General features: G+C 36.5%; 1 non-coding gene across 1 annotated transcript; it reads left to right on the forward strand.

The window, feature by feature from the left end:
• The first annotated feature begins 707 nt into the window (after window positions 1-707).
• On the forward strand, window positions 708-787 carry TRNAL-UAG (transfer RNA leucine (anticodon UAG)). Its single transcript has one exon. It is a non-coding gene; the product is annotated as a tRNA-Leu (tRNA).
• Window positions 788-13612: the final 12825 nt, after the last annotated feature.

The following is a 13612-nucleotide window of genomic DNA, read 5'->3' on the forward strand; positions in this document are numbered from 1 at the left end:
GGAAAGATCGGTTACTAACAAATATTATTGATAATGGCAAAATGTTACAATTAACATATAAAAAAGGTTTAACTAAAAAAAGCATCATTAATATAAAAAATAATAGTGGAAGGTGAGATTTTGGACACAATATTTACTTATATTAGAATACAGGACATTATCTTTATTAGTTAAATTTTTGTATACTATTTTTGGGTTAAAATTTAAAAAATACATACAAAGAGGTCTGAAAAGGGAATCAAACCCATGTCCTTTCATCAAACCATTTCTCTTCATAGTGAGAAAATCATAAAGAAAAAAGTGTGATAACCAACTAGTCTAAAGGTAGTTAGTACACGATTGCAACACAATTTATATATAAAACATATATCCGAATTAATTTTGGGGCCTGAAAACCGTCATGTGGCCCAAGGTCATCCAGCTTGCCCCTGTTAGATTGGGCATGTCACATACTGAACTAGGATGTCCTTAGTTGCTAATATTTAATTTGTATGTAAAAAAGGTTTGCATTTTATACGGTGGATTTTATTTATTTTAATAGATAGTATTTAGTAAAATCATAGACGTTCATATATTCTTTTTTGTTTTTAGAATCATAATTTATGTCCAAAAGCTCTTGTAGTTTAAAGTTATATGTTATGGCTTCAAAGTTTATTGCATTTTATTATCGGATTATTAATACTTAATCTAATTATGAATATAAACCAGATAGTTTGGCCGAGTGGTCTAAGGCGCCAGATTTAGGCTCTGGTCCGAAAGGGCGTGGGTTCAAATCCCACAGCTGTCAGCTTTTTTTAATACTAGTTTTCATATTCTAAAAAACTCTCGCTATGAAAATTGCCCATATGAGACATCATAACTATTAACTTGTGTTTAGTTGTACATCTTTTACTTCAATATTTTTTTTGTACTTGTTCAAAAGATAGTAATTAATATTTGCTCACAATTAGTTGTCGTATATCAGTATATGTTGATTTGGAACATCAAACAAAATACATAAAATAGATTTATATGTTTTGTATTTGAGGTAGAATTAGTAATTACATCAAGCTAGCAGTATAATACATAGAAACAGATGTTCTAAAATCAGAGAGTAACAAATAACAATTGTAAACCGCAAATCATCAGTGCCAAATTTGGAGTGGAGGAGATGCAGTGTACATAACAATCTACTGATAGTATACATAAAGAATATCATTTTAAGTAAGATTGTCAGTTTGTCACTATAACATGTTTGATAATGATACATGATGTTATATCGTCATGATAAATACTATGTTTTGGAGTATTATTTTAGTTAAAAGATTATAACGAATGGATGTCACATGCAAATTGGCTTTGTTCAAGACTTTGGGTATGCTAGATTTTAGTTAAAAGTTTAGAGGTGAGCCTTGAATTCAAAGACAAAGCTGAACAAAAGCTTGTTATTTTATGAATTTATCAAACTTGTGTTAATAAATCTAGTCTTTTATACACCTTAAATAGAATATATATACTTACTTTATGTTTTACGTTGTTGCATTGCTATTAATAAAATTTAGTCTTTTATACACCTTAAAAAGGATTGTCATTTTAGGTTAAAAAGGTTTGTCATTTTAGGTGTCAATGAAATACTATTTGTAAATAGGGAAGTTCCTTTGTCCAAAGAAAGTGTACAAGAATCTAGAGTGGAGAAAGGCAGAAAAATTCAAAGCTAGTTGTAATAAAAAAGCAGAATTCAAAGTGCATTTTGTCTTCTGGAAAATAATATTTTCAGAAAGCAAGATGCATTGATAAAGTTATACATCATCCAATGAAAGTCAACGTTACATAGACTGTTTTCAACTCCTTGTAACAACAGATTGATTTTGTTTTTGCTAAGTTTTCAATCTAACTCTAAAACATTAGCTTCATAGGATGTCGCTTGATAAAAACAAGAAGTTCACTTTCTCTTTGGGTTTAATCAAGTCTATAGAATAAGAAATTATCAGAAATTAACCATATAATAATTTCTATTGAGTTTGATGCTGGTGATTTTAGTGTCACCATGCCATTTTATGTAATTGGAATTAATATATGAGCTAAGAGACTTAATAATTTGTACTCTAATATATGTACGGTTATGTGCAGAGTGCATGCATGTATAAAATTGAATTACAAGCCGGTTTGACGACAAGTTGGGGGTCTGGGGCAGCGCCCTAGTGGGGTCCAAGGGGCAGAGCCCCTGGCTGCTTATAGTAAAATCGAATTCTTGAAGGTGATTATGGTAAAATTAACGAATTCGTCAGTTTTGGAAACCCTTGATTTCCTCATTAAATTTTAGATTCTTAAATTGCTTCCAAAGCAACCCATGACGATTAACCCTAAGAGGCAAACCCTAAATCTCGTTTATTATATAATAAACGACTCTTCTCTTTGAGACGAGATATACAACTATTAGCTCTCTTTTCTTTAGAAAAACATAGAATCGTTCTAGCAATTTGGATTATGATTTCTGTGCCTAGACTCGTAAATGTCCTTTTGGATTATCCTAGGCTGTATTTCTTGCAACCCAGACATATGGTAGAAATATCAGTTCGGAAAGTGTTCACATGATCCAAAGGGATATCTAGATCTCTAACATAAACCCTAATTTCTCTAACAACTGAACTGAAATTTATTGTTTCTGGAGATGGGAGAATCAACCCGCGAGATGACCATAAAGTTTGCAAAGCTGGAGAAGTTTGAAGGCGTCGATTTCAGGCGCTGGAAGAAGAAGATGCACTTCATGCTGACTACTCTAAAAGTATCTTATTGATGGGTTTTAGCCATATGAACATTCCTATGTGCACATGCAACCCTAATGCTTGGATCTAGGTTTCTCTAATTGAACATACATTGAATCCAAGACTTCTAATGGCTAATATACAATAGTAACAATATGAAATCAAAGATTAGAAGTTTACCTTGAATCACTTGCTTGATCTTCTTGTCCTTGAGGCTTTAGAGTCACAATTGTCACTCCTCTAATGGCTTACAAACACCAACTAGCAAGGAGATGATTTAGGAGAGAGGAGAGGGAATCAAATCGGCCAGGGTTTCTACTCAAAGCATAAGTCATGAATTCCCTTAGCCCTAGGGATCTATTTATACTTGTAAGGCTCCTAGGGTTTCACCCTTAAACCCTAATTGGATAACTTAAGCCCTAAGCAATCCAAATCCTTTCCATGATAAGCCTTGGACGATTTTATGCTATCCTTAGCCCTAGAAATCATCCACCCCTTATCCATAAAGGATATATAGCCCAAAGTGCAACTATCAAACAATTGACAGTTTATACCCCTTTATTTAATTAATCTCTTTAAGTCACCAAATTAATTCCTAATTAATTTATGACTTATATTAATCAAATAATAATATTATTATTCCTTATATTATTCTTATAATATATTAATAATATTCCTTCTCTCATTATAAATCATCCTGTCAAGTTGCTATGGTGAAGGCAACCCAAAAGGACCATGCTCAACCGGGTCAAATACTTGCCTAATATAGTTGTACCCTTAGACACTATTCCAAGAGTCTCCCACTTGGATAAGTCTAGTAACTATATATACAAGTATATTCCGATTAGCAATCGTAGCTCTCAAAGACGCTGTCAAACTCTGATCTAATCAATCTTGTCCTTTAGATAAAGGATCGTACAGTCCTCTATTTAGACATCATGCTGACAATTCTATGGAACAATTTGTCTAGCATTTGGTTTCTCGATCTCCAATTCATTTGACATAGAACTTAATCGAACACATCAATTCAGTTCTGACCGGGCCCAGCACATAAGTCAAATCAAATCATCGAGCGGCCGAGATATCGCTTTTACCGTCTTGAGATAAAAGTAACAGATAAACTTCGACTTATATGCATTTACTTATTCATTAATCAATCATACACAACAATGTGTTTTATAACATCAAGTTACTGATGCGGTTTCGCATTATCAATGTACAACCAATTAACAAATAACAAACCATATATCTTGGTTTTAAGACCATATGATATTATCGTCTTGCGATCACCCTTTCTATCACATTCCATAAGGTGATTCCAGCAAGCGCGGGTTTGTTCCAATGCTCAAAACTAGTTCATAAGCACTCATGAACGTTGCAACAAACTTTTGCTATGTCTAATACCATTTAGACAATCTACACACCAATTCATGACAATCTTCATTCATATCTACTTCCAACATATGAACGATTGTGGACAATTTGAACAATTTGATTATTCTTAATAAACTCAATTATTCTGGAAGTCAAAACATGCAAAATGAAACAATAGTTAAACAATTAACATAAGACAGTAACAATACTCATAAATAATACTCTTTTATTTAATCATCAAATGTTAATTACATTTATCTATTGCACGTTTCTACTACTATCTAATCTATACTAATATCATCCTTCAGCCCAATACTCCTAGCATGCTGCAAGTGCTTCACCCTACTCAGTCCCTTCGTAAGCGGATCTGCTGGGTTATCTTCTGATGATATCCTCTTCACTACGAGTTTTCCTTCTTCTACACGATGTCTAATAAAGTGATATTTTCTGTCGATATGTCTAGATCTACCATGATCCCTCGGTTCCTTGGTCAAGGCAACCGCTCCTTCATTATCACAGAAAATCTCCATGGGCTCCTTTATGGCAGGTACAACTCCAAGATCACCAATGAAGTTCTTTAACCATATTGCCTCCTTTGACGCTTCGCTTGCTGCAATGTACTCTGATTCACACGTTGAATCAGCTACGGTTTCCTGCTTGGAACTTTTCCAAGTTACTGCTCCTCCATTCAGGGTAAAGACCCAGCCCGACTGCGAACGGTAGTTGTCCCTGTCGGTCTGAAAGCTGGCGTCACTATACCCTCGCACCTTCAAGTCATCACTCCCTCCGAGGACTAAGAACCATTCCTTCATCCTCCGAAGGTACTTAAGGATATTCTTGACCGCAATCCAATGGGCTCTGCTAGGATTCCCTTGATATCTGCTAATCATGCTCAAAGCAAAGGCTACATCAGGGCGAGTACAAGTCATAGCATACATGATTGAGCCAACTGCGGAAGCGTATGGTACTCGACTCATTTCTGCTATTTCAGCTTCGGTACTCGGACTTTGAGTCTTACTCAACTTGGCATTACTTTGTATCGGTAATTCTCCCTTCTTCGAGTTTTCCATACTAAAACGTTTTAGTACCTTATCTAAGTAAGTGTTCTGACTAAGTCCTATTAGTCTCTTACTTCTTTCTCTCACTATCCTTATTCCCAAAATATAGGAAGCCTCTCTGAGGTCCTTCATAGCGAAGCACTTCCCGAGCCAGGACTTAACCTCCTGCAGAGTCGGGACGTCGTTTCCTATGAGTAGTATGTCGTCGACATACAGAACGAGGAAGCTTACTATACTCCCACTGGCTTTGACATATACACATGATTCATCTTTGCTTCGTACAAATCCAAACTCTTTGACTTTCTCATTGAAGCAAAGATTCCATATGCGAGATGCTTGCTTAAGTCCATAAATGGACTTCTCAAGCTTACACACTCTATTCGGATGCTTCAGATCGACAAAACCTTCTGGTCGAGCCATGTAAACATCCTCAGCCAACTTCCCATTAAGGAAAGAGGTTTTTGACATCCATTTGCCAAATCTCATAATCATGAAATGCGGAAATAGATAGCATCACTCTAATAGACTTAATCTTCGCAACTGGTGAGAAGGTCTCATCATAGTCAACTCCGGGAGTTTGAGTAAAACCCTTCGCAACCAATCGCGCCTTATATGTGTGTACGTTTCCATCCACGCCGGTCTTCTTCTTGAAGATCCATTTGCAACCGACGGTCTTACGTCCGGGCATATTATCAACCAAATTCCAAACTTGGTTGTCATACATGGACTGGATCTCGCTGTCCATTGCCTCTTTCCATTTCGTAGACTTCGGGCCTGCCATAGCTTCCTTATAGCTATTAGGTTCATCAAGATTTATTAGTGTACCATCACTAATATATGTGTCCCCTTCAGTAGTAATATGAAAACCATAAAACTGGGGTTGAACTCTAACTCTTTCAGAACGTCTAAGAGGTAAGGACTCGTCAATCGGTTCAACCGGAGTTTCCTCCTCGGGTTGAGTGCCAGCGGTAGAGGTTCCTTCTTCTATCGACTCTTGAATCTCTTCAAGCTCGATTTGCCTCCCATTGTCTCCTTGGCTTATGAGTTCTCGCTCTCGGAAAACTCCTCTCCTCGCAACAAAGACAACATTGTCCTTCGGTCTATAGAAGAGATATCCAAAGGATTTATGTGGGTAGCCGATGAAAATACATCCCTCACTACGAGGTTCGGGCTTGTCATGAGTATCTCGTCTTACGAAAGCCTCGCAACCCCAAACCTTGATATGTGCCAACGAGGGAGCTTTCCTTGTCCACATCTCGTGAGGTGTTTTGGCAACCTTCTTAGTAGGGACTCGGTTAAGGGTATGGGCGGCAGTCTCTAAGGCATACCCCCAAAAAGAGATAGGTAGTGAAGCACGACTCATCATAGAGCGAACCATGTCTAACAAGGTTCAATTTCGCCTTTCTGCCACACCATTCAACTGCGGTGTCCTAGGTGGCGTCAATTGTGAAACTATTCCACACTCCTTGAGATAATCGTGGAATTCAAGACTTAGGTACTCTCCTCCTCGATCGGATCGAAGCATCTTGATTTTCCTGCCCAATTGATTCTCCACTTCATTTTTGAACTCTTTGAACTTTTCAAAAGTTTCCCACTTTTGCTTGATTAAGTAAATATACCCATATCTACTATAGTCATCAGTAAAAGTCACATAGAAGCGGTTTCCATCCTTCGTGGTTGATCTAAACGGTCCACATACATCGGTATGTATTAGGTCCAATAGACCCTCACCCCTTTCACATGTACTTGTGAAGGGTGACTTAGTCATCTTTCCAAGTAAACAAGACTCGCATGTGTCATCTTCCCTAAGGTCGAATGACTCCAACACTCCATCTTTTTGGAGTTGGTCTATGCGCTTCTTGTTGACATGTCCAAGACGACAATGCCACAAGGATGCTCTATCCACACCATTGGAAGAATCCATGCATAAAACATCATTTCCTAAGTTATCTACAATCATAACAGTTTCATAAATTCCATTACATGGTATAGCTTCAAAATATAAGACACCATTTAGATAAGCAAGAATAGAACCATTCTCATTATTAAAAGAAAATCTAAAACCTTGTCTAAACAAACCATGAAATGAAATGATGTTTCTAGCCATTTCTGGCGAATAGCAAAAATTGTTCAAATCTGAAGATAAACCATTCCTAAGCACTAAAGAATACACTCCAATCTTGGTCACAGGCGACGATCTTCTGTTCCCCATGATTAGATTTATTCTTCCATGCTCCACATCCTTATTTCTTCTTAGTCCCTGCAAATCGGAACAAATATGGTAACCACAACCAGTATCAAGGACCCAAGAATTATCATGAGATGAATCATTAGATTTAATTGTATAAATACCTGCGAAAGATGGCTTGATCTTTCCTTCCCTTATGGCTTGCAGGTAGTCTGGGCAGCTTCTCTTCCAATGCCCTATTTTATGTCAATGATGGCACTCTGCCTCCTTAGGGTTAGCACAGGGTTTAGCAGGATCAACTTTGGTCCCACTAGAAGAGGAACCATCTCGGGACTTTCCCTTGCGGTGGCTCTTAGACGGAGCCTTCCTCTTCTTGCCTCTTCCTTGCCCAATGGCCAAAACAGAAGAAGCGGGTGGATTGGGAGTGGGTGCAATAGACTTGTGCTTTAGGTTGCTTTCAGCAACCCTAAGGAGACCTTGGAGCTTGCTTAGGGTGACCTCTTCCTTGTTCATGTGGTAGGTCATCCTATATTGATTGTAACACGGAGGCAAAGAGTGAAGCACCATGTCGATCGCCAAGTCTTCCCCACAGTCAACATTCAACTTGCGAACACGATCGACATACCTTTGCATCTTTTGCAGGTCCACGGTAAGAGATTCTACATGACCCATTTTAGCGGAAATCATGTTAGTGAAAATCTTGTAACGCTCTTGCCTCGCGTTCTGGTGGTATCTCTCCAACAAGTCTTGGTGCATTTCATACGGATACATGTCCTCATAGGACTTTTGGAATTCGGCATTCATGGTGGCTATCATGATGCAATGTACTTTCGTTGCATCACGCTCGTGAGTTTCAAAAGCGGTCATTTCAGCCGGAGTAGCGATTTCTGGGTTGATTTTCTCGAGCTTCTCATCTAGGATATACTCCTTGTCCTCATAGCGAGCAATTGTGCGAATGTATCTTATCCATTCGCTAAAGTTCGTCCCATCGAAAGTAACCTTTTGACAAAGGCTCATTAATGTGAATGAACTAGCAGCAGCGTTGTTAGCGTTCAACATCTACAAATAGAAAGGACAAAGATAGATTAGAATATGAATCCCTAATTATCACCCAATAAGAAAAATTAGGGCTAGGATCCAACAACAATATTTACATATTAGAAAAGGGATACCGTAATCTAACATGCAAACAATTTGAAGGTAAGTGAATGACGATTCACTAATTCTCCATCACGAAAACATAACCTTAAGTTCTAAATGTATTGAGAATTCCTAGGTTTGGATGAGATTCATTGAAACTTTTCAATGGCATGTTTAAATCTCGATATGCCCCTCTCGTTTGTGACTGGGATACCGAGGATCACAAAGTGGGTGTGAATTACCATGCAAATTTACATGGTGCATTCATTGTAACGATCACCTATTCGATGTGCCGGTAAACCACACATGCTCCATCGAACTATGATAAACAATGAATCACCCTTTGCCACCTTTGCTTAGAACCAATTAGTGTGTCGGTAAACCACACACGCTCCACTAACTTCTTAGCAAGGGTGCAAAGTGTAATTTCATGGGATTGCATCAATTCACTTTTCCTAAAGTAACTAAGATTGGGAAATTTTAAAAACATGTAGTTACTTTGTATTTCATATAATACTTTTAATGAAGAGATGAGGTTGCCTTATCCTACCCGTTTGGCTAACGACCCTCCACCGATCAAGCAAGCGGTGGGTGTGAGTGTACACCCATTAAGCACCATTTTATAGGCAGCAACCTTATACCCACCTTATAGATCGGCTTCGTGAATGAGGCCTACTAACTGTAAGACTAGCATTTTTAATCATACATATATATATATATATATATATATATATATATATATATATATATATATATATATATATATATATATATATATATTAATCTTGTAATATTATATTAGTATAGGGTTGGATTTTAAACTTGTAAAATTCTAGGGTTTGAAATTTAAATTGTCTAAATTAAACTTTTAATCACAAAACATAAATTTCAAAACTTGAGGGTAAGTTTTAAACTTTCAAAAACATAGAGGATCAAATAACAAATAATCTTAATTAACAATTAATTCCATAATTATCCATATTTGATTTATTTAATGATTTCTTGCAAAACAATTTACCAATTTAATAAAATAATTAATCAATTATCACATAAGGAAACAAATATTTTATTAATTGATAAATATCTTCAATTAGGTCAAGAATATACTCATATATATCATAAAATCAGATTTATATTGATCTAATATGATTAAGGCAAGTATCTCAAAGATAAACAGCAAGAAATCCTGAAGTTTCCTTTTTCTGACGCTCGAACTTGCCGAGTACCCAGATGGACTCGCCAAGTTGAGCCTACTTGCCGAGTACCACCATGGGACTCGCCGAGTTCATCAGCCAGAGGACAAAAAAAAATGATTTTTTCAGCAACAAACAAGCAATCAAAGTATGAATTCAATAGAAACCAATCTAGGCTCTGATACCACTAATGGGTTTTAGCCATATGAACATTCCTTGTGGACACGCAACCCTAATGCTTGGATCTAGGTTTCTCTAATTGAACATACATTGAATCCAAGACTTCTAATGGCTAATATACAATAGTAACAATATGAAATCAAAGATTAGAAGTTTACCTTGAATCACTTGCTTGATCTTCTTGTCCTTGAGGCTTTAGAGTCACAATTGTCACTCCTCTAATGGCTTACAAACACCAACTAGCAAGGAGATGATTTAGGAGAGAGGAGAGGGAATCAAATCAGCCAGGGTTTCTACTCAAAGAATAAGTCATGAATTCCCTTAGCCCTAGGGGTCTATTTATACTTGTAAGGCTCCTAGGGTTTCACCCTTAAACCCTAATTGGATAACTTAAGCCCTAAGCAATCCAAATCCTTTCCATGATAAGCCTTGGACGATTTTATGCTATCCTTAGCCCTAGAAATCGTCCACCCCTTATCCATAAAGGATATATAGCCCAAAGTGCAACTATCAAACAATTGACAGTTTATACCCCTTTATTTAATTAATCTCTTTAAGTCACCAAATTAATTCCTAATTAATTTATGACTTATATTAATCAAATAATAATATTATTATTCCTTATATTATTCTTATAATATATTAATAATATTCCTTCTCTCATTATAAATCATCCTGTCAAGTTGCAATGGTGAAGGCAACCCAAAAGGACCATGCTCAACCGGGTCAAATACTTGCCTAATATAGTTGTAGCCTTAGATCCACTCACAAAGGGTCTGAGTAAGGTTGAACATATGCAACATGCTAGGAGCATTGGTCTAAGAGATGATATTAGTTCTAGTAGTTAGATAGTTAGTTTGAAGCTTGTAACAAAGTAAATGTAATTGACTTTTGGTGATTAAATAATAGAGAATTTTTTATGAGTTTTTTTTCTACCTTTTTTTCAATTGTTTATTATTGTGTTTCAGTTTTCATGTTTTACTTCCCGAATAATTAGATTATTCAAATTCCATAGTCGTTCGTACTTATGGAAGTAAGTAGTGAATTAAGACTATCATGAACTGAATTGTAGATTGTCTAAAGAGTTTTAGGAATAGCAATGGATTGCTACAATGTTCATGAGTACTTAGAAATGGAAATTTAAGTATTGGATTAACCCACGCTTAGAGAATTACTTCATGGAATTTATCAAGAGTAATTCTGAGACGATAATATCTTATAATCTTTAACCGGAGATATATGAGTTGCGGTGTACAAGTCAGTTGTGCGTTGATGATACGTAAACGCATCAATAACTTGATGTTATAAAACATGTTGTTGTGCATGATTTGATGAGTAAATGGTGAAAGAATATAAGTAAAATTTTATTCATTCCTTTTGCCTTAATAGGAAAAAGAAATATCCGTGGGCCCCTCGGTGATTTGGTGTTGACTTATAGTGTCAGGCCCGACCAAGACTAAATTGATGTGTTCGATTAGAAGTTCTTTGTCATTACAAATTAGAAATTGTGAAACAAAGTATTGGACAATGTGATTGATTATGTTCCATGTCTCATGTTCGAATGATATCTTGTAGAACGGAGGATTATATGATCACTTATCTTAGGACATGTAACTGATTGGGTCAGAGTTTGACAATGGCTTTTGGAAGCTACAATTTGTTGATCGATTTAGAAGTTATACTAGCAATTATAGTTATATACTTATCAAAGTGGGAGACTGTTGGATTAGGTGTGTAAGTTCATAACTAAAATTGGTATATACTTGAATTGGTAGTAGCATAGTCCTTTTTGGGTTGCCCTCAAACGTAGCAATTGGACATGATAAATTTTAGAGAGATTAATTTATTATGTGAACAATAAATTAAATAAATGGTTTATTAATGTATTATGAAAATAATATATTAATTAGAAATCATATTATTTAACTAGTAATTAACCAAAAATTAATTGGAATTAATTTTGGGATTCATTGGGTTAATTAAAAGTACAGAGACTGTTTGTTTATTTATTGAAAGTTGAGGAAGGATGGCTCTAGAACCTCATTAGATGAGGTAGACAAAAACTTCTAGGGAAATTTTCGTCTAAGGCCCTTTAGATAAGGGATTGGGCTGCTTGGTCACCAAGCAAGGGAATCTAGGGCTTATCACTTAAACCCTAGCTTTGGCCCCAAGATTCCTCAGCTATATAAAGGCCTCCCTAGCCCTTGATTTAGTCCATCCCTTCCTCTACAAGCCTTGGACGGAAGCTTGGCCCTCTTATACTCTCTCTATAGTTTTCCTCTTGCTATCTTGGGTATGATTCCATTAGAGGCATGATGCTTGTGGTGCTTGCTTCTAAAAGATCATCAAGGTGATTTCTAGTTGTTTACTATAACAACTAACAAGTATGTAACCCTAAACCTTTTCTTTAGTAATTTCGAAAATTACCTAGGGTTCTTATTTTGATGTTCATAGTTATAGGTTCAATAGTGAAAACATAGATATTGTTTTAGGTTGCATGCACACTTAAGAGTTTTAAGTTTGTTTTTTGTTATGCCTGAAACCCATCATCTTTATTTTCCACTGCAACCACAACCCATGTAACAGGATATATGTGGTTTTTTGCATCCCTCCTAATGGCTGCAAGCAACTAACCTTTGCATGTTCCCTTTAAGAAATAACCATCTACTCCAATTACCCTCCTACAACCCTCCATCAATCCTTCAAACCCTTTAAACACACATAAAACTTTGAGAAGTATGTTTCTCCATCAGGCATCACATCTACCTACATATTAACTTGATATAAGATTTGTCCTTTTCAGCTCTTCTCCATAGCTCCATGTTTTGGCATAATGCTCTATTAAAGTACCTTCTATCTGCTGAAATGCGTATTTCCTAGCATTTATGCATTGTCCAACACTTTCTATCAGGTTAAACTCTTTACTGACCTTAGCTTTCAATTTCCTTATACTCATCTTTGGTTTCTGCAATATCTCATTCATTAAATTACTTCCAATCCATTTGTAGGTTACAATGGACCTAAATTTGAATACTCTTGAGCAATTATGCCTATCAATTAAGGACTCAATATGAAAATACCTCTCATTTTCATCTAGGTTGCCCACAACCTAAAGGGACAAGTCTTATTCTTCTTACGTTTACAACACTTGCCAACAGCCTTTGATGATCATTTTTTTTCATCCCATAACTCATACCCATTCTTGACTACATAGTTGGTTAGACATAGCTTCAATTCCATTGGGTTGGAAAATTCATAACAAAAACTATGACCATTTTATACCATGCTTGATTCTCATCAAAGACAGGGAACACACCCTCATCATCTTCATCACCGGCTTCATCATCATCATTTACTTCTTCTTCATTACTATTAGGAATGGGTTTACTTGACAATTTGTTCCACTACTAGAAAAAAGGCCTTTTACGACGCTCATTGCGCGTCGTAAAACGCTCAGACGACGCGCAAATGCGTGTCAAGGAAGGCCCTGTCATAAAGAGAGACGACGCGCTTTTGCGCGTCGTCTATAGACGACGCGCATTTACGACGCGCATTTATGACGCGCATTTACGACGCGCGGTTACGACACGCAATGCGTATCAAGGAAGGCCCTGTCATAAAGGAAGACGATACGCATTCGCGTGTCGTAACCTTACGACGCGCGTGTTAATGACACGCAATGCGTATCAAGAAAGCCTCTGTCAAGAAAGGCCATGTCATAAATGAAGATGACAC

Source organism: Lactuca sativa, chromosome 3, assembly GCF_002870075.4.
Source record: "Lactuca sativa cultivar Salinas chromosome 3, Lsat_Salinas_v11, whole genome shotgun sequence".
Classification (NCBI taxonomy): domain Eukaryota; kingdom Viridiplantae; phylum Streptophyta; class Magnoliopsida; order Asterales; family Asteraceae; genus Lactuca; species Lactuca sativa.